The sequence below is a fragment of the Tupaia chinensis genome, unplaced genomic scaffold, assembly GCF_000334495.1.
Source record: "Tupaia chinensis unplaced genomic scaffold, TupChi_1.0 Scaffold000034_1, whole genome shotgun sequence".
NCBI lineage: Eukaryota > Metazoa > Chordata > Mammalia > Scandentia > Tupaiidae > Tupaia > Tupaia belangeri.
Window position 1 is genome coordinate 5,599 of NW_006159464.1, and position 13,602 is coordinate 19,200.

The 13,602-nt window shown below is 35.4% G+C and overlaps 1 pseudogene; it reads right to left on the reverse strand.

Moving 5' to 3' along the window:
- Positions 1 to 11,575: 11,575 nt before the first annotated feature.
- LOC102493997 (polyadenylate-binding protein 1 pseudogene) lies at positions 11,576 to 13,487 on the reverse strand (annotated as a pseudogene).
- Between the last annotated feature and the right edge of the window lie 115 nt (positions 13,488 to 13,602).

Genomic DNA, 13,602 nt, shown 5'->3' on the forward strand with positions numbered 1-13,602 from the left:
GTTGTTTTTTATGGCTGAATAGTATTCCATGAAGTATATGTGCCACAATTTTTCAATCCATTCATCTGTTTGTGGACATTTGGGTTGGTTCCATGTCTTAGCAATTGTGAATAATGCTGCAATGAAAATAGTTGTGCAAGAGATTTTCCACCTGAGTACTCTCCTGTCCTTTGGGTGTATTTTTGAGACTGTTTCTTAATATGTATTAAGTTTAAATCCATCATAGTCAGAGAAGATGCTGAATATAGATTCTATGCCTTTGAATTTATAAAGGGTTGATTTCTGTCCTATCATATGGTCAATCTTTGACAAGGTTTCATGCTAGAGTGAGAAAAATTTATATTTTGTGATCTTAGGGTGGAAAGTTCTATAGATGTCTTTCAAGAATATTTGATTTATAGTATTCTTGAGGTTCTGTACCTATCTGATTTTTTGTCTAGAAGATCTATCTAAAGGAGATAATGGGATGTTGAGATCCCCAACAATTATAGTGTTGCAACCTACCTCCCCTTTTAATTCTAGCAGTCTTTCCTTAATGTATTTAGGTGATCTTGTGTTGGGTACATAGATATTTCTTCTTGTTGAATTGGCCTGTTTACCACTATATAGTGCCCTTCTTTGTCTTTTCTTACAGTCTTTATTGTTTTTTAATTACTTAATTAGTTTATTTTTATTTATTTTTACATTTTTCCACATTTACTTTACATATCAAAAAATGTTTGCTCATACTCCATAGTCCTTTACAGTTACTAAACAACTTTCACAATTTCAAAATACGGAATTTTAAGGATAATGTTCAAAATGTTTCTTATAATTCTGTATAATTTTGTTTGTGACTCTATAACAGCAGAAACAGTATCGTCTTAAATATTTTTGAGAAAATATTTATATATCAGCTACTCAAATTGTTGAAAAGCAAATGTCCAGCATACTAGTCACTCATAAACCTCCTCAATTCAGCCCTGTCTATCAACTATTCTGTGATCTACCATCTTGAGGCAAAAATCAGTCTCTTTTTCTTCCTTCAAAGTCTTTCTCAAGATAATCCTCTGGTGTGGTTTCTCTTTTGCAATCTCTACTGATTACAATGCTAGGCTGGAAAAGTCCAGGATATTTTATGTTATAAATTCTTTTATATATCTGCTCTAATCCTCTCTCCCAGGCAGAACTATTTATGGGGCCAGGCCATCTTTCTAAGAGCTTTTGTTGGCTTACATGAGATTCCCCTTACTTCCATAGTTTTCTGATTGATCTTCAGATATGACATTCCAGTGAATTCCTGTCCAATAATGAGTATTTCCAATTTCTTATTCAATGCAAAAAGCATTATTGAACTTATATGCAAATAACTCTTCTGCCACAAAATAAAAATAATCTCAAATATTTTCAGTTCAAGAGGGGTCAGGAAGGAAGAAAAGTTTATATTTCCACTTAAAGAAACAAACAAAAAAATATTTTAACAAATTGCTGAACCTATCAACAACTCAAAAGAAAGTAAAATGTTTAAATTGGGAAAACAAAGCATAGAAAGAAAACATCAGTAATTTTTTATTCGAAAGTCATGCAATTCTATTTCCCAATTTCAGTCCTATGTTCAAACTCTCTTCTGTTTAATATGCAGTGTTTGCATCGTCCAATCTTTCTGTTTAAATCCAGGAAATTAGCATTCAACATTGCTATTGATTTTTCTTGTCCCTAGCATTAAATTGATAATTTTCTTGGTTTCCTTCTGTATGCATCTTTAGTTTTCCTGGTCGAGCACTCCTTTCAAAACTTCTTAAAGAGTGGGTCTACTACTGGAAAATTCTTTCAGTTCTTGTTTATCTGAGAATGTTTTTATTCTTTCTTTTCATATGAAAGATAATCTTGCTGGGTATAGTATTCTTGGTTGAAACTCTTTTTCATTTAACACTTTGAATATATGTTCCCATTCTTTCCTTGCTCACATTGTTTCTGATGAAAGGTCTGAGGTAAGCCTGATGGGATAACCTTCATAAGTAACCTGATGTTTCTCTCTTGCCAATTTTAGTATCTTGTCTTTGTCTGTAGATTTGATCAGTCTGTCTATAATGTGCCTTGGAGAAAATCTTCTTGGGTTGATTCTATTAGGGGTCTTTTGTATTTCTTGGGTCTAAATTTTTGAATGCCTCTATATATTTGGAAAGTTTTCTTCCAAGATTTTATTGATTATATTACCAATGCCCTTATTAGTTTCCTCACCTTTTATTATACGGATTATCTGCATGTTTTGGTGCTTAATGCTGTCTAGTATTTATCGTATAATATTCTCATTTTGGGGGGTTATTTTTTCCATTTTTTTTTCCACATCAGAGGTTTTGCCTTCAACATCCAAGATTCAGTTTTCTGCATGGACTAGTCTGTTTTTAATACTTTCAAGAGAGATTTTGATTTCCTGAATGGCACCCTTCATCTCTAATTGTTCCATTTGATTCTTTTTTATGGTGTGTATTTTGTCTTTCAGATCATGAAAGAACTTCAATACCTCCTGGAACTCATTGTATCTTTTATCCTGCATCTTCTGGAGTTCATTATCTCTCAGTCTTGCATCTCATTTAGTTTTGTCACTATAAATATTCTGAAGTCTCCATCAGACATTTCCATTCATTCTACTGTATTGTCTGTGGATGATGAAGGATTGTTCTTTTCCCTTAGGGGAGATATTTTCTTGGCGTCTCTGTTTCTTGTGCCTCTGTTATTGTTTCTGTTCATTCTGTGACAAAATATCTCCTGCACAATGCTTAGCAATGTGGCATCATCAGTAAGATTAGGAGTTCAGATTTATAAAAAGAAAATTATTCATTAAAGCAGGAGATTCAATAAGTGTTGAAGATTTCAGTGACTCTAAAAGTATTCAAATGTTTGCCTACTCTGCACCTAAGCCTTTCTAGGCATTCAGTGTGTGGAGAGTGAAGCTTAGAGTAAAAAAGTAAAGTTAAAAAATATAAGCAAAAAGGAAAGAAACTAGATGAATACTACTAAAAATGAATCAAAAAATAAAAACTGTGTGGTGTGCTAGCACACCATGGGAACACACCAGGACACACCTCAGCTCTAAAATGGCTTTGGAAATTAACAAATGAAAAAAAACCCAAGCTGAGGAAAGGAGCTTGACAAATTCAAATAAAAAAATTAAAAATTTAAAGAGAGAGAGAGAGAGCATGAGACAGACAGAGAGACAGACAGCCAGAGACAGAGAGAAGACAAATGTCATCTTATCTTGTCTGAAATTAGTATCAAAACTCCATTCCTTTTTTGATTTTTATTTGCATAAAATATCTGTTCCTACCCCTTCACTTTTAGTTTATGCCTGTCTTTATCCATAACGTGTGTGTTTTTTAGGCTATATATAGACCGTTTCTATTCTTTTTTATCCATTCTGCCAGTCTGTGTCTCTTGACTGGAGAATTTAATCCATTAACAATCAATGTTATTATGAATATTTATGGACATGTTTCTATCACGAAATGAGTCTTTTGTTTGTTTGTTTGTTTTCTATTATCTTACATCCATCTGTCTGATTTTTAATTTTCCTAGTATAGCACTTCCTTCAGAGCCTCTTGAAGAGCTGGTCTGGAGTTGGTAAATTCTCATTTTGTTTATCTGAGAATGTTTTTTATCTTTTTTTCCATATGAAAGATAATCCTGCCAGGTATAGTATTCTCAGTTGAAATTTTTCACTTAACACTTTGACTATATTTTTCTATTCTTTTCTTGCCTGAATTGTTTCTCACTAGAAGTCTGATGTTAGCCTGAAAGGATAACTTTTTTTTTTGAGAGATTTTTGCTATAGGGTGCATGAACTCCTCAGAAAGAGAGAGACAGAGAGACAGAAAGTGAGAAATAACCACCAAAGGGGATGGCCATGCCCCAATCCCTTCTCTTACATTCTCCTCTCAGGATCTTGGGCATGCACACACATGTGCCCAGTGTGAGTTTAAAGCCCCAGGTCCAGGACTCAAACTGTGGCCAACTACATTGGAGGCCAGTGACATTGCCATTACACCAACTGCTGGTCTCTGATGGGATATTTTTTTTTAAGTAACTTGGTATTTCCCTCTTGCCAATTTTAATATCTTGTCTTTGTCTCTGGTTTTGCCTTATCTAGATTTGATATGCCTTGGAGAGGATCTTCTTGGGTTGATTGTATTTGTAGTTCTATGTATTTCTTGTGTCTGCCTATTTGAATTCCTCTCTAGATTTGTAAAATTTTCTTTCAAGATTTCATGGAATAAATGATCATTACCCTTATTATTTTCTTCCTCTTCTGGGATACCATTTATCTCTATGTTTGGATATTTGATGGTATGTAGTATTTCTTGTCTATTATCATTATTTTTCTTGGTTGTTTTCTGTCTTTTTTGATAATTTATGTCAGAGTTTCTTATCTTCTACAATCCAGATTCAATTTTCTGTGTGATCTAGTCTACTTTTAATACTTTTGAGGGAGGTTTTAGTTTACTGTATCACATTATTCATCTCTAACAATTCAGTTTGATTCTTTTTTATGACGTTTATTTCTTCTTTCAGATTGTGAAAGGACTTCCTTATCTCCTGGAGCTCATTTTCTTTTTTCTCTTGCATCTCATTTAGTTTGGTCACTACAAATATTCTGAACTATTTATGTGACAAACAAAATACATTTCTTATCTAATTAATCAGAGGTAGCAGCTATCTCCAAAGACAAATTTATAAAGAAAGATAAATAAGGTAGGAAGAAAACAGTAAGTAGGAAAGAGATGTGGAAATAAAGATATGGGTATGAAGATGTATTTGTGGTAAATAAAGAGAAATTTCAATATTAAAAGAGAAAGAAAAGAGAATATTTTAATATTAAAGGAATTTTGTATGGTAAAAATTTTTATCCTAAAGTAAGATGGCTGGATTTTTCCATAATGAAAAAAGTAAAAGGGGACAAATAATGAAGGAATAAAGCATGTCACAACAAAACATTTGAGTTATGTCAAGGATGGTCTGAGATAGAATTGTAAAGAATTAGAAAGTTTTCATGAAAAGAAATATAGCAGATGGTATCTGAGGTGGCCATAAAACAAAGGGTCACACTATTCAGTGCTGAAACACAGTCTAAATAGACCTAATTTACTAATTTAAAGTTTCTTAATAAAACAAAACCTCTCCATAATTTCTAAAACTAAGAAGGGGGAATCTATGGCCCCCACTCATGCTGCCAAATTGCTTTCTTTAATTATATTTAAATTGAATGATATAAATCTGACTTTTGATTCAAAATTACATCAATAGAGTAATACTTAACAACACAAAAATTTACCCAAGCAAAAGTCTCTTTTAAAATGCCAGCAGATCCAACCTGGCATGGTCCAGCTCCTCTAATAACCTTTGGAAGAGGGTTTCTCTCTGTGCTTACTCTTACAGGTCCAGTTTGGATCCCCTCTAGGTGCGTAATAACCTGCATGCCATGAGCTGGCATCAAACACTGAGAATAAGGAACAGAAGAATCCAACTGAAGCTAACATCAACACTTGAGAAGACATCAAGACCTTGTCCAACGATGCCAAAACAATGCTGAAAGAGATGAACAAAGAACTGACCCCTGAAATCTGTTTCTTGCCATGTGTGCAAAACTTACCATAAACTGTAGGATACTTTGTTGCATCCTGGTATAACCTGCTCCTGTTCCTTCTACCATTTACTGCCTTAAACAATTATTCACTGGAGCTATATTTCTGATGATTGTTCTATTAACCACTTGTTGCTATATTCATGTATTACCCTTGTACATCTCATGGTGTCAGCCACCTCCTCCTAAACAGGAGACGACAACCCCCCACTAAAAAGGAGGCATTATTTTTTTTTTTTTTTTTTTTTTTGTATTTTTTAAAAATAGTTTGAAAGTAAGTTGCACACATAGTAACACTTCAGCCCTGAATAACTAAATTCAGCTACTAAAACATAATGATATTTTCTTACATAACTACAATATAATAAATTACAAATAAAAATAAACAACTCCTTTATATTACCCAATATTCAGTTTATATTTAAAATTATTTCATTGTTCCCTAAATCTGTTTTATAGACAGTTTTGTTTTGCTCTAGGATTCAACCGTGGTTCAAGTAATAATCTTGAACAATACACCAATTCTCTCCAACCACTGTGGAGAACAATTTGGAGATTTCTCAAAAGTCTACAAATAGAACTACCATATGATCCAGCAATCCCATTCCTTGGCAACTATCCAAAGGACAGAAGAATTCTTCATTAGAAAAGTGCTTGCACATCGATATTTATTGCGGCACTTTTCATGATTGCTAAGACATGGAACCAAACCAAATGCCCCCATACGAATGAATGGATTGAAAAACTGTGACACATATACTCTATGGGATACTATTCAGCCATAAAAAATAATGAAACCCTGGTTTTTGACAGAAAGTGGAAGAATATGGAAGATTTACTGCTGAGTGAAGCAAGCCAGGCTATGAAGGAGAGACACTGTATATGTATACTTAATATATACTGAGTGTCTGTACTCTATAACCGAAACTGACGGGCTAAAGGATGTACAAACACAAGAGATGGGTGTGAATTCCAGATGTGGTATGTGTGGAGGAGTGGGGCCTGGGGAAAAACATTTGGGGGAGGGATACGGAGACAGCATTGTTGAGACAGGGAGGTAGTATTGTTATATTTTGATCAACTGGAGCAGGGAGAAATGTTCACATATTGAAATGATCACCTTGTATACTAAATAATGTGATTGAATGTATTTAAAAAATGTAAAAAAAAATAAATAAATATTTTTGCTGTAAGGTGCGTGCACTCGCCAGAAAGACAGAGAGAAACAGAGAGATAGAAAGTGAGAAATCATCCCCCAGGGGGGATGGCCAAGCCGTAATCCCTTCTCCTCCATTCTCCTCTCAGGATCTTGGGCATGCATGCACATGTGCCTGGTGTGAGTTTAAGCCACTGAGACCAGGACTCAAGGTGCAGTCGACTACAAGGGAGTCCAGTGACATAGTCATTGTGCTAACTGATGCTCCCACACAACAATGACTTTTGAAAGAGATCAAGTTTTCTAAAATGTTTGCAGAAATTCTAGAATTCTTGAACTAGTCAGTGTTGTGGAGGTTAAGGCATTGGATCCCACAAAGCTGATGCTGCAGGTTTCGAGTCCCAGACCTGGTTGCTTGAAAATCATGCTGGGCATGTGGTTGTACATGTCCAAAATATCAGAAGAATGGAAGAGAAGGGATTGTGACATGGTCATCCCCTTCCCCTAGAATAATTTCTCACTTTCCTTTTCTCTCTGTTTATTTAGCATATATACCCTGTAGAAAACTTAAGAAGAAGAAGAAAATAAATACTGGCTTCTCTTACTTTTGGCTCATAGGATAACTACAAACATTTCTGTCTCTTCTCAAGTCCTGCCACCTTGTTGTTCCTCTACACTTAGCAGAGGACATACATCTTTATTTTCCTGGTTTTGTGCTGTCATTCTCTTGTTTTGCTTTACTAGCCTTTTTATCAGTGACAGATTCAGTGGCATATAGTGGAAACCTTTCTGAATAGTTTCTGCATATGGCTTGTGAATTAATTTGCACCTCATAAAAGTGAATAAAGTAAAGCATTTCTTTGGTGCTCATGGTCTGATGAGTCTATTTGCAAAATAAGTTAATTAAGATTAAGCATTTTTTCCTACCTGATGTGGAGACTACTACTTGTTACAATTTCTATTGAATTCAGGAAACATATTAAGCACCTACTGGGACTGTTATAGCTCCTTAATTTTCCTGTGGAACAAAGCATACCTTTAATGTGCTCAATAACAAAATGACAACTAATACTAAACAAGACCATTGGAAAGCAAGAAAAGAAAAAAATACTCTATAAAGTTAAAAAGTAAGCAAAGGAGTTTCCACTGAAACTGATGCATTGTCTCATCCTTAAACTAATCATCAATGAAGGGCAATGGGGAACTTCAAAGAGAGCAGCACACCACTTTTTTCCAATTAAAGTAATCTACTCAAATTGACCCAAACCAGATATTTCCTTTAATTAAAAAATTATAATTCCTACTCACTTTAATCTTCTAGCCATATAATAAAATCAAATTTAGTGCTACTAATAGACAGAATTACTAAAAAAAACATTTTAATGATATAGTAACAGTCATACAGAAAAATCCTTCAGATGTTTCAAAAAGGCAAGCATCTCACTTCAAAGACTATTGAGGTGTTTTTATTGGATGATTTTCCAAATAAAAACAACAATAATACTTTGATTGGAAAGAAACTGAGTTTGTTATCAAGATTTGCCACATTACTTCAATGATAAAATGGAAACCTATAGATCCAAGTTCTAATCATTACCCCGTCTACAGTCACACTTCTTGGCAAGGGAAAATGTGACAGTGACATGAAATAATGTATTTTTCTCATGTCAAAGAAAGACACAGCATAAACATCTGATTTTTCATGCTTGTTAAATGAAATCAGAGTTATGTTCAGATACCTAGAAGTATAGATAAATATTATTTGTCTCATGTGTGCAACAGATAATCAACTTATAAAAAATTATGTATACTCTACTGACAAATGACCAACTATAAGATAAAATCAATGGTGGCATTGCCATAAACATTCCTTTACTCGTTTTGCATTTTTTTTTCCATTCATCACCTTCTTGTCTTGGTAATAGTTTCTTGGAACAATGTTCATTTCGGGAAATAAGCCCTTTCAATCCAAACACAAAACAAAACAAATAAAACTTTGAAATGAAATGTTATTTCTTTGATTAGACTTTCTATTAATGTAGTTAAATGCCATAAAAATTTATTATTAAGCTGGCAAATTGGACTTATAAAATAGTTTTAATTTAGATTCTAATGCAGTATTTAGAATTTATAATTGGTTTTTATGGGTACATTATAAAGGACTTATGAGTTACTTTTTCCCAGGGTACTCCAAATCCTGAGTATATACATGCAACCCAACCTCTAATCATTCTCAGTGTGAATAGGTTGTATGGTCTATTCATTGCATCGTTTTTTCTCTCTAATTTCTAATCCACTGATTTCCAAAATCCCTGCCTATACCATATGTGGTAAACCCTTTTGTTAGTTTCTATTATATCTTTCCAGTTATTTTGTATGAAAATACAAATAGATAATAGATACAAATGTATATTATATTCTTATCTTTCTTTTGGGGGGGAAAGGTTTGTTTTTTTTTTCCTATAGTGCATGTCAGAAAGACAGAGAGAGACAGAGAGACAGAAAGTGAGAAATTACGCCTTGGGGGGATGACCATGCCACACTCCCTTCTCCTCCATTCTCCTCTCAGGATCTTGGGCACACATGCACATGCACCCGGCATGAGTTTAAGCCACCAGGTCTGGGACTCGAACCATTGTGGACTACATGGGAGTTCAGTGACATAGCCATTGCACCAACTGCTGGTCCCATATATTATATTCTTATCTTACCTTACTACTACACAAATATTTATAGGTAATGTACACTATTTTACATCTTGATTTTTTTTCACTTGTCTTAACCCTGAGATCTATCCATATAAGTATTAATACATAGAGAATGCTCTCATTCTTTCATCTTTATATATGTATTTTATTACATTGTACGAATATACCAAAGTTTATTAAACTAATCCTCTTTATAATAATAAGTACATTACTTTCCAGTTTTTTATATATTCAATAAGCAAATATATACATATGTATCAATTTTTTACCAATGCATTTATGATTAACTTCCACCACTGATTTTTCTAAGTACAAGAAAAATACATTTTTAATTTTTGTAAACATTGTCAAATTATTCCCCATAGGAATTGTGCCATTTTGTGTTCTCAGTAGCATTATATGAGAATCTATTTTCACGTAGGTTTTCTAATAGAGTATGTTTTCAAACGTTGGATTTTTGCCAATCAAGTAAATAAGAAATTGTCTCTCAATGTACTTTGAATTTACACTTCTGTTATGCTAGTGGTTATGTGGCTCTTCATATGTTAAGGAGTATTTGAATACTGTTTGTGTAAAGCTTCTCTGTCCTTTACCTATTTTTCCAGTAGACTGATGTGTCTCACCCCTCTTAGAAAAAAAATCAACAATACACCCAGTTGTATTTTTTTTTTTCAGTTTAGTTTTTTACCAGCAAAAAGAAGAATAGTGAGAAATCATCTCCCAGGGGGATGTTCCAGGCTCATTTTCTTCTCCATTCTCTTCTTGAGATTTTGAACATACAAACACACACACACACACACACACACACACACACGTACACATCATGTTTTTTAAGCCATTGGGTCTGGTATTCAAACCACACAGTCAACCATGTGAAATCTGGTGCTTTAACCAGCATATTACCTGCGAGCCCCTGCTGTCCTTATTAAGAAGGAAAGCCTGATGACTTTCTGAAATGGTCATTCAGTACACTCACATAGCCTTTGTTGCTGCTGTTGGAACCAACTTAAGTGACAGATTATGGCTCTTCTCTACTGTCAACTTACTTTGTTACTTTCTAGGAGTGGTGAGAACTATGAGATTTCTTTCTGTCTATAGCTAATGAGTCTCACCATTCTTCACAACTGATTTTGTTTATGTTTGTTTGGTGGGATAGAAAGTCTTGCCTGTCACTTCACATTGCAAAGAGGGTAAGAAATTGTTCTGGAGTTTAGGAAAACTACCTTCTTTCCTTTGGTTATGAAAATGGAGTCTTTTCATTTATTTTATAGTAGTAAAATGGTTAAATCATAAAGAAGATATAACACATATAAATATCTATGCACCCAACACAGGAACATCCAAATACATGAAGAAAAGACTGATAGATCAAAAAGGAGAGATAGACTGCATCACACTAATTTTTGGTAATCTCAACATTCCACTATCTTCTTTAGACAAATCATCAAGATAAAAACTATCAAGAAAGAAAAACTACAGACTAATATCTCTAATAAATACAGATGCAAAAATTCTCAACAAGACATTAGAAAATTTTATCCACAAACATATAAAAAAATTATACATCATGTTCAGGTAGGTTTTATTCAGGTTATACAAGGATGACTCAAAATAAGCAAAACCATAAATGTAATATACCATATAACAGAAAGATTAAAAAAAGTGAACATTTCAATTGATGCAGAAAAGGCATTTGATAAAATACAATCTTCCTTCATGATTTTTTTTCAGTGTTTAATGAATTTTTATTAAAGCAAGAATTTTATAATCCAAATTACGTTTCCTTGCTCAGTTATCAATTCTGTTACTTAAAACAGACCGACACCCTGAGCTATTCCACAGTGAAGAATTACAAAATTAAAGAAAGGAATGCTTTAAATTTTTTTACTTTTCTGAAAATTATTTTTTCAGGATCTATAAAACATTAATTTGTTTTTATATTTTACTTTTTTTGTGTGTTTTGTTGTTGTTGTTTTTAAATCAATAAGTAATCTAGGACTAGCATTATGTTTGCTAGACCTGGCATTTTCTCAGTACATAAGGTTTAAAGTTTCCTTTCCTTTTTTCGTTTATTTTATATTTTGCAATTTTTTTCCATAATATTAAGTGTTTCGATGTTTAGATATTTTTCTTCAGTGAAGCATAAGTTTCTTTTCGTGGTCCCTGATCAATTTTAAACAGTTGGAACACCAGTGGCACTGTTAACTGCTTTCTGGGCAGCCTCTTTAGTTTGGTGGGCTTATAGTACTGCTACCGCTTCATCATCCTTAGAACGAAGAGACTCTGGAGACTCAAGCATATGAAGAAGTTCTGAATTATCAATCTCAAACAACATGCCAGTGATTTTACCAGCAAGAGTAGGGTGCATGGCTTGAATAAGAGGAAACAGCCATTCACCCAACATTTGCTTTTGCTCTTGAGGAGGGGCAGATGCCAACATGGAAGCAGTCAAAGGTTCCTGACCTTGTACATGAACAGCAGGCTGTTGCATGGTAACTTGTGGCTGTGCATTAAGATGTTGTTGAGGATTGCGAACTCCCGCAGCATATTTATATTGTGGAATGGTGCGGACAGCAGGAGTAGCTGTAGCAGCAGCAGCTGCAGGAGGTGGACCTATTGTCTGTGTTGATGTGTTAGCAACACGTTGTGTTGACATGACTCGTGGAACCTGTGAAGAAGCTGGTCTCATAGTACTAAATGGTGGTCTAGGAGTGGCTAGGCGGATAGCACCGGGCATATTTTGGAATGTGTGAGGTCTGGCACCCTGAGCAGTCCAGTGAGGACTTGGTCTTAGTTGAGCAATTTGGCTAGGAGGATAGTATGCAGGGCTAAAGCTACGTACAATGAATGGCTTGGTGGCCACGATTCTACCATTCATTTCTGTAACTGCTTTAGTGGCTTCTTCTGGGAAGGAGAAACACCCAAAACCAAACCCTTTGCTGCAACCACCCTCCATCATAACCTTTGCACTAGTGATTGTACCAAATGGAGAAAACTCTTTCCGGAGACTTGCATCATCAATACCATCATCAAGATTTTTCACATAAAGGTTAACACCCTGGTATCTGGTGATCCTATCTTGCTTCATCTGCTCAAATTTGCACTTAAGTTCCATCTGCCGCTCCACTTTTTTTCTGAGCTCGACCAACGTATATTTGTTTTCCATTGAACTCTCCATTCATCTCATTCACAGCTTTCTGTGCATCTTCATGCCTTTCAAAGCTTACAAATCCAAATCCTTTGGATTTTCCACTTTCGTCAGTCATTACTTTTACTCTTAAGGCAGGTCCAAACTTGCCAAAGAGATCCTTAAGGTGCTCATCATCCATGTCTTCTCCAAAATTCTTGATGTAAACATTGGTGAACTCTTTTGCCCTAGCTCCAAGTTCTGCTTCTCGTTCTTTACGAGACTTAAGTCATCCAATGAATACTTTGCGATCATTTAGAAGCATCCCATTCATTTTTTTCAATAGCTCTTTCAGCAGCTTCCTGTGTCTCACAGTGCACAAATCCATAGCCCTTGGAACCATTTTCATCACAAACCACCTTACATGTAAGGATGTTACCAAAAGCAGAAAATGTATCATATAGTGCTTTATTATCAATGGATTTATCCAAATTTTTAATGAATATGTTGCCCACTCCACTTTTGCTAAGTGATGGATCACGCTGAAACCACATGATGCTTACTGGCTTGCCCTTTATAACATCACAATTCATGGTGTCCAATGCACGCTTCGCGTCCTCCGGCTGCTGGAAGTTCACAATGGCATAGCCCAAGGAGCGGCGGGTGATCATGTCCCTGCAGTCCCAGATGGAGAGGATGGGCCCGGCGGGGCTGAAATTCTTGCAGAGCATCGCCTTGGTCACGTCGGGGTGTAGGTCCCCCACATAGAGAGAGGCCATGGGGTAGCTGGGGGCACTGGGGTTCATTTCAGCACGGTTGCCAGCAGGGCCACAGGCCGCGACCTTTCCGTGAGAGGAGAGCGAGTGCTGGGGCTGGGTGCCGGAGATGGGGGGAGGGGAGTGGGGGAAAGCTCAGAGGGACAAAAATCAACCAGAATCGAACACTACTCAACGGCCGCAGAACGGGGTCGATGCGCTGCCGCGGGGCTGCTAGC